Source organism: Rhipicephalus microplus, chromosome X, assembly GCF_043290135.1.
Source record: "Rhipicephalus microplus isolate Deutch F79 chromosome X, USDA_Rmic, whole genome shotgun sequence".
Lineage (NCBI taxonomy): Eukaryota > Metazoa > Arthropoda > Arachnida > Ixodida > Ixodidae > Rhipicephalus > Rhipicephalus microplus.
This window is the reverse complement of record NC_134710.1, coordinates 345,725,744-345,744,082: the sequence shown is the minus strand read 5'-3', so window position 1 is coordinate 345,744,082 and position 18,339 is coordinate 345,725,744. Positions and strand designations below refer to the sequence as shown.

At 44.4% G+C, this 18,339-nt stretch overlaps 1 long non-coding RNA gene across 1 annotated transcript; it reads right to left on the bottom strand.

Moving 5' to 3' along the window:
* Positions 1–444: 444 nt before the first annotated feature.
* Positions 445–6,660, bottom strand: LOC142777275 (uncharacterized). Its single transcript, XR_012888002.1, has 2 exons — positions 5,363–6,660; positions 445–597 (listed from the first exon to the last, which is right to left on the bottom strand). It is a non-coding gene; the product is annotated as an uncharacterized LOC142777275 (long non-coding RNA).
* Between the last annotated feature and the right edge of the window lie 11,679 nt (positions 6,661–18,339).

Sequence of the window (18,339 nt, the reverse complement as noted above, 5' to 3'; positions counted from 1 at the left end):
TAAAATAGTACACCAGAAAACACGTAGAACACATAGAACGTGCAGCCCGTTCAACTTTCACGGAGATCTCCGCAATGAAAGAATTAAGCAACGGCTGCTACGGAACAACACCTGCTCCGTAGGGTCATTTCTCACACATTATTCATAATACTATTGCTACATGTCCGTAAATAACAAACGTGTTTCTATTAGATTCAACATGAGACATACGTAATCAGCAGATCTTTCTTCTGAAAGTACAAGGTCATTCAAAATTTCCCTGGCCACTATTCCAACTAATCCTGTGGCAGCGTCACCTGGGAACTTCTGACGGCACCTGCACATGCTAAAAAATTTATAGAGTGAATTCAAATGGTAAAAAACAAACAAGGACAAGTTTCCTATTCACTGAAATCGAATTTTATTTTCCGATTATCATAAAACGAAATATCGCGCAGACATGCAACAAATTGTGTGAACAAAACTTCACAAATATTTATTTATTTTGGCGGCTTAGTATGTGGAATTTAATATATGAAGAAGGAATATCATCACTTCCAGATACCCAAAGCACCTGTGTTGTTTTCCTATTGTAACAGTATTGTGCAGACTTCTTTTCTGAAAAAGAGGAAAAGCATTTTGTCAGCACAACCACACCAAGCGAGAACCTAGTAAAAAACACTGAGAGCACAATTAATTTATTCATTTCAACGCTCCTCATAGGTCTTGTTCAAGGCACTGGCTTTCAGCACAAAAATAAATGATCACACATAATAAATAAAAATACATATGCAGAATGAAATGGCTGAAACCACAAAAAACTTCATAATGACACCACATTATTGGCTAACAATATTAGTTGAGGTAAAAAGAGCAAAGGAGTAATTCAACGTAATAAACAATACAACGATTAGGGTTATGCCATGCAAAATCACCCAGATTTTTTTTTTACCATCACAAATAGGGCGTAAAAATTTTTCACGTTTCTCGAAGTTGGAAACTCGTCCTGGTCATTTGATTCTATTGCCAAAAGTTTTGCTCCCTAGTTAGGAGAGTCTGTAGTATAACGCCGACTGAGCTAAAAGTCGTCAAACGACAATTTTTTTCAAAAGTCGTTTTGGAATGCACTGAATAAATGGCATTTCTAGCAAGATAATGTAGTGATCTAACTAAAAATAATGACTTAATTATGTATATCAATTCTTCGAGAGCTTTTCCCACGAGCAACATTGAACAATGTTGCCAGGTCTGGGATTTTTTTCTGGTAACAGGGAACATTCCAAGGACACAAATAAAATATGTGTTGGTGACCTTTTTGACATGCGACAAATTAAAAATAATTTATGCACTGAAGTTTAGCAGATAGTCTAAAAAATTGTGAATTTCACTTTTTTGGGAAAAGCTCTGTATTCAGCATCAAAAAGCTGGCCTTGGTGGTCGGTCAAAACATATGCACAACATTTCATTTTGAAGCTCTATGTACTACCTCCATATAGGTGAAGTTATAAAGGGTATTATTTTTAAACTCGAGAAGTATTTTTGTGAAATTATGTATCCTCCAGCTTTACCCCTAATTAACTCAAGTGGCATGAAGCACTCGCAAGGGGAATTTTTAAAAGACTTCCACAGACCTGGGGTACACACAGCAAGCTTGATGTAGGGCAATTGAAACTGGAATGGAGCTATCATCTGCATTCCATTGCCAACAGAGAAGCGCTACAATGAATGTCGCTAGAGTGTGGAGACCAGTAGCGTAGCAAAAAGATATTTTTCGCGTAGGGATAATGTGTGAGGGGAAAGCGACTTCAGTCTTACTTTATGTACATTCTTGTATGTGCATGTAGGTATGCACATCCGGAACTAAGAAAATCACAGCACATTTACGAAGTGAATGATGTGTGGGGGGAAGCTACAGAGGGTTTTATTGGTAAACGTGAATCCGTCTGTCTGTCTGTCACTCACACTAGCGCCTCCTGCTGAGTAATCGATAAACTACGCGGTCACAGACGGGTCACAGAAGAAGGTGAACCCACGGCTTTAGGATAAAAAATACCTTGACTGTGCTGGGGGGGGGGGGGGGGGGGTTAAGCAGCTCCTTTTGCCTTTCTGGCTACGCCACTGGTGATGACTTCCAGATGAGCCATCAAGCCGTTAAAAAGTATACAGCATACAATTATCCCTATATGCACAACATCAACGAGACTATCGCCTTGGCTACCAGTTTTTAATGAATTACTTTTTTCGCTTCTGTATTCATACGAAAGGCTTGGGATCTCAGGGAGCAGGGTGCTCTCCTGAAAGCCAGAAAAATAAGAAACGGCTCTTTTACGATAGCGTTTATCAGTGTACTGCATCAATGCCACTAGCATGCTATAAGACATATGTACTGATAATGACTAAATATTTTTATTAGGTGTATAAAACATACCTGCTGCATTTGCAGAACTCCCCAGGAAAACAGGATGTCTGACTTCATATCTATAAAGCTGCATGGCTCACCCGGAAGTCACCACACTGAACCCAGTCTATGTATCACCCCTCCATTGGCAATGGAATGCAGATGATAACCATACTCCCATTTCAATTACTCTGTAGAGAGCACCAAATTCGCTCTCTGTATTCCAGGTCAGTGTGATTCTGCTGAAGAATGTCCTTGCGAGTGTGTCATGTAACTTGAGTTACGTAGGTGAAAAGCTGGTGCAGATATATATTTCAAAAAAAATATTTTGCGAATTCAAAAATAGTACTATCCATTAATTCCACCTATAATTAGCTTGCCCATATAGCTTTAAAATAAAATTTTGTGCATATTTATAGTACGACCACCAAGGCAAGTTTTTGATGCTGAATACCGAGATTTTCCCAAACAATTGTGACACTCACAATTTTTTCAGAATATTTGCTATAACGTCAGTGCCTAAATTATCTTTTTTTAGCATGTTGACAGGCCACCAGCATATATTTTATTTGTGTCCTTGGAACTTACCATGTTCCCGGAAAAAATCCCAAATGTGGCAACTTTATTTATTATTGCTCGTGTGAAAAGCCCTCAAAGAATTTATATACATTGTTAGGTCATTATTTTAAAGTTATATAACTTGATTACCTTGTTAGAAATGTCTTTTATCGAATGCATTCCAAAAACTTCTTTTGAAAAAAATTGTTATTTGACACCTTTTACCTTACTTGGCACCAAACAATAGGCTCTCATAAACAGAGAGGAAAATTTTTGGCAACAAAAATAAATGACCAGGACGATTTTCGCACTTCGAGAAATATGTGGAAGCTTTATCAGTCATATTTGTTATAGTCGGAAAAACGTTGGATGATTTGGCATGGAATGACTCATCGGAGATAATATCAACAGATTGTTCAAGAAATGGGTCAAATATTTTTAAAAATAAGAGGAAAGAGGCATTTGCGTGCTAAATGCGGCATTGACTTCCTGAGGCAGAAGGAATCTTCAGATAGGTACAAACATTATTTATGGCAGTAATTATAGAAATTAACACAATTATCCATTCAACCAGTGGTAATAGCCTGTCGGGTCGAATGGGCGAATTTAATCTCTTCCTACAAATAGTCCATAGCCAGTTTAAAATTTAGGAAAAGCGGCCACTGGTAATCACTGCAGAGCAATGCATTATGCTCAATTTAGCTGGTGAAACCAAAACCGATGCACCAAACAGCGCATCTACCATTCACTTCGACAATGCCTGCGACAATGCGTTCGACTCTTTCTCTTGCATTGGGGGGAAAAGCGGGCACAAAGCAAAGTGTCTAAACTGACGTTTGATAACGGCTAGAAAACCAGTGTCGTCATTGAGGGCGTTGTCGAAATGAATTGTAGATGTTCTGTCTGGTGCATCGGTTTTCGTTTCGACAGCTAAATTAAATAGATTGCATCACTCTACGGTGATTATCAGTAGCTGCTTTTCAAAAATTTCAAAGTGGCTATAGACATTTCGTAGAAAGGACTTCAATTTGCCCATTAGACTTGACCAGCTACTACCACTGGTAAAAAAAGTAATTGTCTTATTCGCTATAATTACTACCAGAATTAATTTTTGTGCCTATCTGAAGATTCCTTTTGTCACAGGAAATGCAATGCTGCAACTAGCACGCAAGTACATCCTTTCTCTAATTTTTAAAGAATATTGGACACATTTCTTGAAACACCCTGTATTTCATACACATGCAGACAATGCGAGGTAAAAACAAATGATGAATAACGAGCAGGAAGAAATAATGAGATCATAAAGAGACAGCCCTGTAGCCAGGAATGTTTTTCGGATGGCCGGGGGGCACATGTTGATGGCCATGAAAAATTACTTTCTTCATTACTTGTGATCAGTAGGACAACCCCCAACATGCAAATTTGGGGGGGTGGGGCACAAACTCCTGAGGCACCCCTCTAGCTACAGGCCTCCACTGAGCACACTTCCTTGGAATACAGCAGATGTCACATAAGCAGAAGAAAAGTTGTCATTGTTAACAGATGTAAACGGAGGTCTGCAAAAAAAGAAAGTCTTTAACTCAAGTGAACTTCGGAGGAATGTTTTGCTGTGTTAGTAAAATATGTGGTGATAAACCCTATCAAGAGGTGTAGAAAAATATGGAAACAATGCATCAACCTGAGAGCTCATGTCAAGTAACAAATGTATACAGACAAAAAGGCCAGCAAGTCTAGTGTCACATGAAAAGACTTACGAAAGCCGCACTCATATTTGAAAATAATATTATGAACTCTTAGCTGGAGGCCTTGCCTTGCAACACGAAAGCTTCTACTCATCACATAATAAACTTCTTAATTGTTATACAAGTTGGCAATGATGGATCTGATCTTACTATTTGAAATGTGGCCTGATCATGCATTCTCAAAATCAAGGTTTAGTTGCTGACTATTTAAACAAACACCTTCATGGCACCGCCACTCATTCCACTGAAGTAATGTAAAATTACGAACGCAAATTCGGATGCCCTAGTGGGTGCTGTTTTGCCTTTTTGTGCTCTAGCTGACTAACTTGGTATGCTGTGAAACACAGTAACAATGTGCCAGCAATGTTTACAATATTCTTGCTAGGTTGCCAGCACTAAATGTTTGCACTCACTACAGCTGGAGGTTGCCAGTGTAAAATTCAAACCAGAAATTACAACTGCGGGTCTTGAAAGTCACCTTTCGAAGGCTATGTTTTTAATGTGCGATGTTGAAAGCAAATTTTAAACTGGATAATGACAACAAAGTAAACATCATCTACATGGTATAGGTTTGTTTCACACTCACTAATGTAGAAGAACATTAACAATGAGTATGAAATCTTGACAGTAGTGCTATACCCTCATGCAACGAAGATATGGGTGTGCTTATGAGCTGCTTGATCACCTGTCACTGTTCCATGCTGCTGGACTGAATGCTGATTCGTCCAGAATTGGCAGTAGAGGATGCAGTGAAAATGATGGCGCTTGATAATTTGCTGGTGTTGCGGTGACACAAATTCCTGCAACATCAGGTCACCAAGGTGCTTGTGGCATGAACAGTCATAGTGGCGCTGGCATGAGAGTTGACAGATGGTCTAAGAACAATAGGCACAGCACCTGCAAGAGAATAAATAGTGAGTGTGACATTGTAACTGCTGTGTCATAACCCCGTGACGTGAATAATGTGACATGCTTGTCTAACACGATGTCAAACCTTTTTCATCAGTCACGTGTGTGCATACCTGCACACTACTGTATGTGGGATGCGGGTATAACCCACATGTAATTCACTGCCTATGTTAACTCAGGAACAGCAAAAATGCAGTGTGGAAATCTCTTAGTAAGCAATACGGAGACAGTACAACAGTACATCTGTTGCCAATAATAATAGCAGCTTCACAACGAGTGAAAATTTTCAAAGAAAAGATACAAAAATAATCAGTTGCGGCTGCATTTGAACTTTGGAATTCCAGGTGGTGGACATAGTCACGCTAGTGGTTCTAAATGCTCCATAAAAGACTAATCAGGCATCGTATTGAAGCAATGTTGAGTGTGCTTGCAATGTTGGCTATCCTTGTTTAAAACAATGTAATAAACAATAAATATGTACTCATATATGACTTAACGAGCTACAATGAAGCACTGTTTTACCTGGCAGAAATTATGATATGCGCATCATGGCACCATGGCATGCACCTGATTTTGATAAACCTGAAGTCTGTGCTCTTAAAAGCACAGATGTGAGTGCAGGCATTATATTGCATGTCGTGTAGCCGGCACGGCGACACGTGAAAGTAACCACGCTACACCACAGTACGATCCATGACAATAACCCAGTTTAATCAGCGAGTATTGTTTATATACACACGAGCGCAGTGGCGCCATCTGTCGCGAGTCCAATAACTCGGAAGGCCATCTGGTGTAAACGCACAACACTACATCTACCCCCTCCCTTGATAATAGAAAACAGATTATGTGCATAGAAAAGAAACAGTCACTACCCGTGACAGAAAACTATAATAAGTCTCCACTGTAAACAAGTCACTGCACATAGTCCCCGAGTCTCTCTGGTGGTCTTCGCTCCCGTGTAGAGCGACAGAGGGGCACCGGCTGCTCTTCTGGCTGATGGACGACCTCTGGTTCGTCGGCACGATCAGAACCCAGTCCTATGGTCGTGTTCCCCGTTGGTGGAGGCCGTGGTGGGCTTGGCGTATGAGGAGGCAGTGCTGACCCCCCCCCCCCCCCCCCCCCCCCGGAGACTGTGCAGCTTCCTGTATTGGGATGTTTTGGGTCGAGCGGCTCTTTGCCTTCGAGGACGGTTTTCGTGCTGTGGCGTTTCCTGCCGACCCGTCTGTCTCCATGTCCGCCCACAGCGGTTCTTGTCTTGCCCCCCGTTTCTTCGTGAACAGCTTCATGGGGTACAGCCGACAGTTGAGAGGCATTCCAGGTACGGCCGTCCTCCAAGTGGAATGACCATCGTCCTACCCGCCTCAGTATTTCGAGTGGAGCCCCAAAACTAGGGGTGCCTTTTATTCCAGGTACCGGGCGTTTCACCCGCACGTAGCCCCCCACTTTAAATTTGGGCTCCCAGGCTGCTCTTCGCTTGTCTGCATACGCCTTATTTCTTTGTTGGTATTCGCAGACACGACGCCGAAGTCTACGCAGTTCACGTGCGGGATGGGTGCCGAAATCCGCTGATGGCTGGCCAACAACATCTAATGATGTCCTCATGTGGCGGCCATGAAGCGACACTGCTGGAAAGATGCCAGTGGCGCTGTGGGGTGTGGCTCAATAAATACCCAGGTACTCTGTAACTGTGGTCTTGATTGGTCGCTGCTCTAGGAGAGCTAGTTGTATATACGATTTCAAGACCCTGTTGAATCTTTCCACTAAGCCATTGGCTTGAGGGTGGTAAACTGCCGAGAAGAAATGCTTGATGCCCCTGTCTGCAAGGAAGTACTCGAATTCACTCGACGTGAACTGTCGGCCGTGATCTGAGACTAGTTCAGTCGGGTAACCGTCTCGCGCAAAGACAGCAAGCAGAAAGTTGATCACCGTGCGAGAAGTGATGTCACTGCAGAACGCAATCTCTGGCCATCTAGAGAAGTAGTCCACTACCACGATGACAAATCGACAGTCGGCCGGTGCACGTTCAAAGGGGCCCATGATGTCTATTGATATTTTGTCCCAAGGCCTGTCGGGAAGCGGGACAGGCTGTAGTGGGGCTTGCCAGTTCTTGACACTCTTGTCCGAGGCTTGACAGGTGCTGCAACTCCGGACGGCGGCCTCCACATGCTTGTCAAGGCAAGGCCACCAGTACTTCTCCCTGATGCGCTGCTTAGTCTTCACAATTCCCGGGTGTGACTCATGAGCTAACTGGATGAATGTATCCCTTAGCTTTGCAGGTACTACAACGCGTTCTGTGCGCAGAAGCAACCCATCTACTACCGAGAGCTCGTCTCGTATTTCGTAGTACGGAGTCAGTTCTGCAGCAAGTCTTTTCCTTGTTGGCCATGATGACTGGATAAATTGCATTACCTGCCGTAGTATGTCATCCTCCGCGGTAGCAACCTGAAGATTCTCCCGATGTACAGACGATGTAACCAAGGACACAACCTCTTCATCAACATGGAAGCCCCCTTCTGTGTCTGGCACGGGCAGTCTGGACAAAGCATCTGCTACCTGGTTGTGGGCTCCGCTGCGGTACTGTATTTTGAAGTTGTAGCGCAGCAGTCGTGCGGTCCACCTTGCAATACGAAGTGGCCGCTGTCCTGTGCTATGGGATGAGAGCAGTGCCACCAAAGCCTGGTGATCCGTCAGTAGAGTAAATGATCTGCCCCAGAGGTAAACGTGCCACTTCTCGCAGGCCCACAGACAGGCAAGGGCCTCACGCTCTCCAGACGAGTATTTTCGTTCTGTCTCTGTTAATGTCCGCGATGCAAATGCCACAGTACGCACATGGTACCCCTCCACTTGCTGCAGTACGGCACCGAGACCGTACGCAGAGGCATTTGTTGCGACAATAACAGGTAGCGTCGGGTCAAACATTCGGAGGACCTTGTGGGATGCTAGAAGTCTTTTTACTCCCGCAAAGCTCTCTTTCGCAGCGTCATCCCAGTCGAAGTGCACGTCTTTGCGAAGTAGACGACGCATTGGCTCTACTTGCTCTGCCAGTCGCGGCACGAATTTGGAATAGTATTCAACTAGCCCCAAAAAGGAGCGTAGTGTGGCTGCATCTCTAGGCGCAGGAGCATTGATGATTGCATCAATCTTGGTCTGGAGCGGTGATATACCCTCTGCGCTGACGCGATGTCCTAAGAACGACAGCTCCGACGTGTTGAAGACGCATTTTTCGTTGAGCTTGAGCCCAGCTTCTGCTATTCGTTCCAGCACTTGCTCCAGGTTTTGCCTGTGTTCGCTCTCCGTCTTGCCAAAAATGATTATGTCATCCAAGTAGCATAAGACCCCTTTGCAACCTCCAAGAATTTTCGTCATGATCTGCTGAAACGCAGCTGGTGCCGATGCCAACCCGAAGCAGACCCTCTTGAATCTAAAGAGGCCATCGTGAGTTATAAATGAAGTTAGGTCCCTGCTGTCTGGGTGCAGCACAACCTGGTAGTAGGCTGATGCCAGGTCCACCTTGGAAAAGCAGCGGGCTCCATTGAGGGCATGAAGCAGCTCCTCCATATGGGGCAAAGGGAAGTTGTCTGCTACTATAGCTTTGTTGGGTTCCCGGAGATCGACACACAGTCGAATGCTACCATCTGCTTTGCGGGCTACTACAATAGGAGATACCCACTCGGAAGCATTGACTCTCTCAATGACATCAGCAGCAAGTAGCTTCTCAATCTCGTCAAATACCGGCTGGCGGACTGAAAATGGTAGGGGTCTCAGCTTCTGTGCGACTGGCGCGATGGAAGTTTTCATCTTAACTTTGTGCTGCACACCTCTTACAAGTCCCAGGCCAGGCAAAAACAAGTGGCCAAACTTGGTCCACAGTGTTGGCGGCATTCCAAACTTGGGAGGGCCAAGGAATTTTTCATGCCTGGGGCTTTGGGGAAGGCTTGAACTCATTGCTGGAAGCTCTCGGCATTCCTGCGTGAACATTTGCAGGCAGCGCAATTCCTCTCCCATGATGCGAAGGCCAAGTGCTTGGACAGCATCCAGGCCAAGCAGAGATGTACCACATGGCGTAACATGAAAAGTTACAATGGCTTCTTTCCCCTTGTATGTGACTATGGCTTGAAATGACCCGAGAACGGGAATCTTCCTGCGCGAAAAATCCAGCAATGTAAGATGGGAACTTGTCAGTTGTACTGCGTTTGCGAACAAGCCTTGGAATTGGTGCTCCCCCATAATAGACACGGCCGAGCCAGTGTCCACCAAAAAGTTCATGGTATGCACCCTTGTCGTCGCGGTAACTGACGCGACATTGACATCCACGTAGACGTCTGTGCTCTTATCAGTACGGACCGCCAAGATGCTAGTAACACTGGTAGCATCCTCTTCCGGAACGATTTCCTGGGCCTCTGCAGAATACCCTTCTCGGCCGCGACGGTAGCTGCGACATGCTCTCTTAAAATGGCCGCGGCGTCCGCAGGCAAAACATGTGCGACCGCGCGCGGGACACTCCGTAGGCGAACACCGTGCTGCGCCGCAGTTTCCGCAGGCATTTACATTTCTAGGCCCGGGGACAGCAGCGGCGGCGGCATTCATATCAGGTGAAGGTGCGCTGTACGCGCGTGAGCAGCTGAAGTGGCGACGGCCCGGGAGGCGTGTGCCATTATCGCCGTTATCTCGTCGATCATGCCTGGCTGAGCTGTCTCGCAACTGCTGCTGAATGCGCTGCACAGGATTGCCGAAGGCTTCAGATTCACGCTGGGTTTGCTCACGAAGCCGTGCTACCTCGACAGCATGATCGAACGTAAGGTTATCGCCCTCCAGCAGCAATCGCTCTCGTAGCCGCGGGCTCGTGACGCCTGCTACGAACTGTTCACACAGGTTTTCGTCCGCTTGAGTGGCGAAATTGCAAAGAGCTGCTAACTCCCGAAGCGCTACGGCGAAATCAGTGATGGGCTCACCCTGCAGTTGACGACGCTCCCGGAATCGATGGCGTTGAAGGCGGACGTTGGAAGGGGCGGCGAAATGCTTCGAAAGCATCTCAACGGCTACTTCGTACTCGTCGGGTGGGCGTAGGGCTTCCATGGTCATGTCTTGCGTTCCAGTAGGGGCAGTGGTTCCGATGATTCCAGCGGCGGCATCTGGCGTGGCCGTGACACCGGGTGCAGCACTCGTTGTCTCTGCCTTGGTTTGCGTCGTACTAGGTGGAAGCGCGTCGAAAATGCGCTGTCCTTCCGTCCCAAGACAGTGCAGCAGGAGGGCTCGGCGACGGGGTGCGGGTAGCTCGTTCGCTCCGGACGCCAGCAGAAACCTTTCGAACAGTCGTAACCATCGGGCCCATGGCACATCGGACGTGCCGGGGGTGGCTAGAAAAGGAGGAGGTGGCAAAAGGCCCGTGGAAGCCATCCTCGTCGCCAGAATGTCGTGTAGCCGGCACGGCGACACGTGAAAGTAACCACGCTACACCACAGTACGATCCATGACAATAACCCAGTTTAATCAGCGAGTATCGTTTATATACACACGAGCGCAGTGGCGCCATCTATTGCGAGTCCAATGACTCGGAAGGCCATCTGGTGTAAACGCACAACACTACATTGCACCATCAGCTACTCCTGAGGCATCAGTGCGATTGACATGTCTGGTAAGCCCTTGATATGCTGACAGCTCCTAAGTTTACACAAAAATATATATCGACTTAGTGACAATTGACTCAAGGAGTAAAAAAAAATGCAGACAAGACAGCTTGCCATAGAATCTTTCAAATGAAATCGATCTCCACAAATCATGAGATTCACTGTATTGTATTTGGATTTAGTCCATGAAAATGTTTAAAAACAACACTCTTTAATGTTATTTTTGTGCCCTCTGCTACACTGTAAATAATAAATATATACCAAATATAACACTAACTGAACTTTAAGAAACAGTATGTTTATAACGAGTGTTTTAAATCAACTATATGCAATAAAATATAAAAGTTAGTATATATGGGCTTCAAAAACATCTTGACACTAATCACCTGAGCCAATTACTTGCCCTGTAAATTTTCAGTTCTCTCTGAAAAGAATGGGAGCTTTCCAAATTAGTATACAAAAGTTGGAACTATTGCAACCCATCATGTAAACCATTTTACTGTTTATAAGCTAGTAATGACCAAAGCTCATAGACTTTAGTGTGCAAAAAAGGCATATATTTTGTGAATGTAAAAGCTTCTGCTGAAATAAATTGTAAGGTTTGTTTCCAATGGAAAACAATAATTAATACTATTTTAGTCAAAATATTAATGTATCAACCCTGTTTCCATGTGAAAAAATGAATTGATTCTATTTGATTAACAACATTCACGTATCAACTCTGTTTGTTTTTTTAAGATGGAAGTGACATCAAAGATAATAAGTAGCTCTCACCCTGCAAACTTCAAACATAACTGAAGAGAAAGAACACAACTTTTTAATAAAGCTTCACCTTAAAAGAATCAACTACCTTCATGATAAGTGCCCCACTATGGTTTAAATGTTTTTTCACTTTACCAATATTTGACCAGCAGTCTTTAACTGGAGATAACACCAGCCATATAATCTGCAGAGGCTTTAATGAATGCCATTAGTTAGCAGTGCCTTCTTATTCCTTTTTTTTTTCATCTGTGTGTCTAAACGTTGCTGCAAATACTCAACGGCAGGTAGCACCGCATTGTCACTTTAATAGCAGGCATTCTAACTTTAATATAGCTGTATTGGTTCATGACAAGAACATATTCTTTTTTTTCTGATTTCAATAGCTCCTTTTCTTGATTGTGGTATTCTTGCCACTTCCAAATCTTATCGCACAGATAATAAGTTCTGGAATGTAACGGTGTCACTTACCAGTGTTGCATAAGCACACTATTCGAACTGTCAGAAGATAGCTGCATGTGGTTAAATGCACCCTAGTACGGTTTGGATTTCTCGTTTACTCACGATTGATGATTGATATGCGGGGTTTAACGTCCCAAAACCACCATATCATTATGAGAGACGCCGTAGTGGAGGGCTTCGGAAATTTAGACCACCTGGGGTTCTTTAACGTGCACCGAAACCTGAGCACACGGGCCTACAACATTTCCGCCTCCATCGGAAAGGCAGCCGCCGCAGCCAGGATTCGAACCCGCGACCTGCGGGTCAGCATTCGAGTACCTTAGCCACTAGAACACCGCGGCGGGGCCGTTTACTCATGCAGGCTAGTACTAGATAGCAAGCTATTAAAGTAAGCACGGACGAAATTGAGATGTTGTCTAAATGTTCCTCATGTCTGTGCAGCTAGTACTCACTACTAGGACGCATTGCTTCAAGGTATAAACACGGGCAAGCACAGAGTCCAGCAACCACCTCAAAAAGCCTTTGTCTCTTAAAATAAAAAGCGATTTGATGACTTCCTTTGACAGTAATCATTGAAGGTTAAATGTGTCATTTACCAGTTTGTTACTAGGACCACCTCAATGCTAAATTTACCACCAAACATGTACACGAACCCACAACTTTCTAACTTTTTCGCCCACTATAAAGATTATTTCGCGCTGTACACATATCGAATTGCTCTTTGCCTACAGAAAGAAAACTCTGATATTCAGCTAATACGAACTATTATAGTCCACTAAATGTTATCTCTCTATAAACTAAACTATCTATCTCTCTATAAACTATCTCTCTATAAACTAAATGTTATCTCTCTATAAAAAAAAACCTAACATGGACCCTATTCTTCATGTACTGAAAATTCTACGATTGTACTACACGAAAAATTTTTTACTAACCAATTGGAGATTAACAGATTTTTAAACATATTTTCTAGTGTTTTACGTTCCAAAATCATGACATCAGTAAGAAGAACGCCGTGGTGGAGGGGCCCGGAAATGTTTACCATGTGGTCATCTTTATAGCGCTCTGACCTTGCACAGTACACGGGCCTCTACCACTACCCGTCCATCACAACGCGACTACCACGGCCGGCATTGAACACGTGGCCTTCGGGTCAGCAGCCGACCACCGTTACCACTATACCAACGCGGCAGACGAAGCACAGACTCTTTTTATTACTTTTTTAGAACGCGTTTTACGAGTCGTGGTTTCTAGCTTTTGGGGAAGAATTCACATGCTGTTTTAGATTTCTTGAGTTGAAAGGTCTCCTTGACTATTCGCACCTCGGGGCTACCTGCCACCAGCCACCTTTATTAGACAACGCGGAGGAGATGAACTTCGGCCCGACGGGGAGAACACGACGACAGGCTGCAGCACGCCAAACTTTCACGGTAGATGTCTCATCTTACGGCGCAACAGCGTACTGGCACCGTAAACAGAGGCTCACCTAAAGCCGCCAGCATAAAGGGAGGCGCACACATTACACGGCTGCACTACGGTGCTGAAAAGCGCGAACACTGTCGGAATAAAGTAATGCAACTGCTGTGGACATGTAATCAGAGCGCAATGAAAATGTCACACTCGCAATGTAAGCACGACCAACACAATCAATCGGCGATTTTCGTGAATGCTGTATTTTCTGCTCTCAGTACGCACTCCGTCTCAGAAAAAAGCGTGCGTGATATAAGCCGCGCGAAAACGACATCGACAAAGAAGCACTGCGCTTATGGCCTCGACTGTACACGAAGCGGCCTAATCTGAGATATTACGTAGGTACTACATGACACAGATCATTAGTGGCACGAGCTGTAACCCAAACGGCGAGTAAATGAGAAGGTAGGCACTCACCTCCAAGATGAAGACCCGACGAAAAAGCTGCGCCAGCCGGGTCCCGTTCCGTGTGTGCGTCCTGGCCTTTGAGGAGGGTAATCGGGCTAGTGACTAGAGTAGTGACTGCCGACGGATGAGTGACGATGGCGGTGCGCCCGCCGCGGTCGAATGGTTTCTCTTTCCGCGATGCCCGCCTAAACCGCCGTTTGAGAACAAGTACAGTTGCGTAGAATAAAAGCGGTGCAGAACACGTCCCGGTGACGGATGCAATGATGGTATGTTACGGCCATATCAGTACGAATTTCTGGAGGTCATCAGCATTGCAAATTATTACTTTCGTCTAATTTTTTGTTGATGAAGGACACGCTTGTTTTCGCACTACTCAATGAAAAATCATTGGTAAACGTGTGTTGTATTCATAGTATTCGCGAAGTGGGTAAGTCTGTGATTCTTAAACGTGTGCTGTATCCTTGATGTTGGCGAAGGGGTAGAGTGTGTTTATTTCCTGGACACTATGTCCGCTTTTCTGTCCGTAAATACGCGAAATTATTTGCAGTGTAGGCCGGCTTGATGTCAAAAAGCAATCACGTGAATACGACTTATAAATAGAGATTTTACGAACGAAAAAAAATATTTTAGGTGCCTATAAGAGGCCCTAAAAACTGCCATTTAGGCATAAATGGGCGTTAAAAACTATGGTTCACGCAAATATAGGCACAATTCTTAATTGCTACAGTAGCGTGCTCAGGAAAAATATTCAGCTTCAAACAAACACAGCAGGCAAATTATGTGCTTTAGGAAAGCTAAATTTATATTTTTCATGAAAAGGAATAGCAATAAGCACAATCATTTGAACATATTTACGCGAAAGCTCAGGTAATTTGACATTGTGGGAAAGGCTATAAAAACAGTGACAAACCAGCATCATTTCAAGGTGTTCGGCCTTGAATTGTGCTTGCTTTCAGTCAGTATTTGCTTTTATGCGAAAAAGAACGCTCGAATTCCACTAAAGTTAGTGATGTGTATTTGTAGCCTAGCACTTTCAATGCTTTAATTGCATCCAGAATATTTGAATCAGCACCACATGACACTTTAGACACTTGCTTAAGCACATACAATCAGGGATTTTGTCCCTGGCAGATTCAAGCTTTGAGGCAACCCTGTAAGCGACGGGTCTAATGGGGATGAGGTGAACCTTTCCTGCATATCCAAAAAAAAAAAAATATGGGTATCCTTAAGCTTTCCCTTAAGCGTTGAACGCGATTGCTATCCTGCCCCTGATGCATACTTGCACCACTTACTGCATACCTTTATTGCATGATGTTACTCGACAAGTTTAAATTATGGATTACTATACAAAATAATTAATAAAGTTCAAAGTGGCTTGTGTTAGTGAAACTTTAACATATGGCTGCATTCTGTGTAATATGTGCATGCGAGTTCACAGATGTGGATATAAAAATAACAAAATGAATCTGTGTGCCCGTGGAATGACCACAAGATACATGTTATTAGCGCAGATTCAGGGGCTATCTAAATAAATTGCCAGTTGCGTAACAAATTTTGGAAGCCTTATGCCTATGCGTGCTTCACAGGGAAATCAAACTTAAAATATTGTTGACCTTTCCAATTTCTTCTCCCCGCCTTCTCACGTGAACCGTTTTTTGATCGACGGAGTAGCGCTGTGATCCACTGGTCCATTGCCTGAGAAGGTCATGTTACGGCTTTTCTTTATTCCGCATTGCTCGGCAGACTTCCGACAGCTGCCGTTGTGAAAAACATGAATGTCAACAAAATATATGTGTAGGGCGTAGACGGCAACGCTAGGCTAGCTTAGTTTCGGCTGATTAGTGTACATTCTAGACACACTATACTCTAGCCTCCCAAACGTGACCGCCGAGCTGCACTACTCTTAGAGGCGGAAATGTTGTAGGCCCGTGTGCTCAGATTTGGGTGCACGTTAAAGAACCCCAGGTGGTCGAAATTTCCGGAGCCCTCCACTACGGTCTCTCATAATCATATGGTGGTTTTGGGACGTTAAACCCCACAAATCATCAAGCTGCACTACTCTGGAACCTAGCGACGGGGATCTTCAAGGGGCAGTGGATACACTAGCGTTAGCCTCTCCTAGCATCGCTACAGTACACTATAGCCACGCTCGCGCAACCATGCTGCACTACTCTCGAACCAAGCGACGAAAATCTTTTATGGGCGGGGCTTCGTATGGCGCTATAGGTGCTAGCCTCGCTTTTTCTCGCTGGGGTACAAGCCCCACTCCCATCAAAGCGCGTTTAAAGTGCGATGTTATCGGAGCGTTGGCAAACGTCACATGTGTCGGAGCGCATTGGTCGAGTCTGATTATACGTTGGCTGTGGCAGTGCATCGACTTAGGATCTGTTTTCTCAGATATAGCACAGTGTATGCGCGCGTCGACCCTACGTCGAACCACAATCGCACCTTACCAGTAGCTAAAAACATCAACGAAAAAAAAAAACAAAAAACTAGCACTCTATGCACGTGTTGTCGTAAATATGGCCACATCAATCAAGTGCTTCTTGTTTTCCTCCATATGAAGAGCTCATTTAAGGAACTCGTTCACTCGACGAAAGTGATATGGCATTTTTAGGCACTGAAAAGCTCATGATGGCGGGAACCTCAAAATTGGCACTTATAGGCACAATAAATATGTGATTAAAATGTTTCCCATTCCTTAGTTTGTGTTTATATGTGAAATAGGCTCAGAAAGGACTCCAGGAAAAAATAGGCATTTCGCCTAAAGTTGCGGTCTTTACTTATAAAGCGTTTTAAAACAGCGAAAGAAACTACCGGTCGCTGCACAATGTGAATAGCGTAACAGCTGGGCAATCCAATGTTCCAACCTATTACAATAGCTTGTTCTTGTTCCCCTATTACCTGTGGCGCATACTCACTTAAGCCATCATTTCTCATCGTCGTGAGCCACTGCTTGCTGAATTGGCACAAAATTACTTGCAAGTGTTCAGCGGATACCATGCCTCTCAGAAGAAAGACGAAAAATAGCATAGCGATTGCGGGCCTACTACCCAAAAATATACTATCGCCCTAGTGAGTATCAAGCAAGATTAGCCAAAGAGTGGAGAATATTTTTTTCCTTGATTTTTAGCAGGCGCCTATCGTTGATATTACACACACACATTCAGCTGAAGCCGTCTAAGCTCCCGGTAAAGAACAGAAAGAATGTCTTCCGGGCGGTCTTGTATTTCACGGTGGATGTTCAGAGAGCGATGACAAACAATCTTTCATTAGTTGTTGTATACCTCTGAGGTACAACTCGAGGCGTATCAGCGATGAAAAAAAGCGTTTTGCTTTAGTTGTGCTCACTGGCCGAGTTGCCAGAATATTTAGAATATGGTGTGCACGCTTGGGAAAAATAACTTTGGTAAATTAGCAACTGCTTGCATCGCAGACACTCTCAGCATTTCTCGCTTCTCTCGCTTCCGTTTCGCAGTCCATACTGCTAACTCCCCTTGCAAAGCCGAAGTTGAGATAATGTTCGAGTACACGTCAGGAAACTTCTCGGCAGTGGGAAGAGTGACATATTCGGGAATATTTTGTGGCAGAAGGGAAGAAAGCATATTCAAGGTGTGCCTATGCTTTTTAAAGCACCCATTGAACTGGTCTATTATATAGTCCAGAAAAAGCAAGAAATACTGAAACCCTAAAGTGCTCTTGAACTCTATCCACTGGCACGTCACTTCGCTGAAGCTGCCTACCCGTGAAAAGCGGCATCCTAATTTTCGCCAGTTGTCAAGGGTGCACTGGCAGTAACGTCGCCTTTCGAGAAGTAACCATCAAGCGTTATATCGTACGGAGTTTCGGCGCGACCATCGAGTCTCGAAGAAGGGCGCTGATCGACCCAGGACACGAACTACAAACCATACGCATAGGCAGCGTTTTTTTAGGGGGTGACTTCGCATTTTTAAGAAACAACGCGTGCAGCAAAGTGCGGGCACTGACCCTTAATGCGAGAAACGAGAACTTTAGCGACGATAAATGT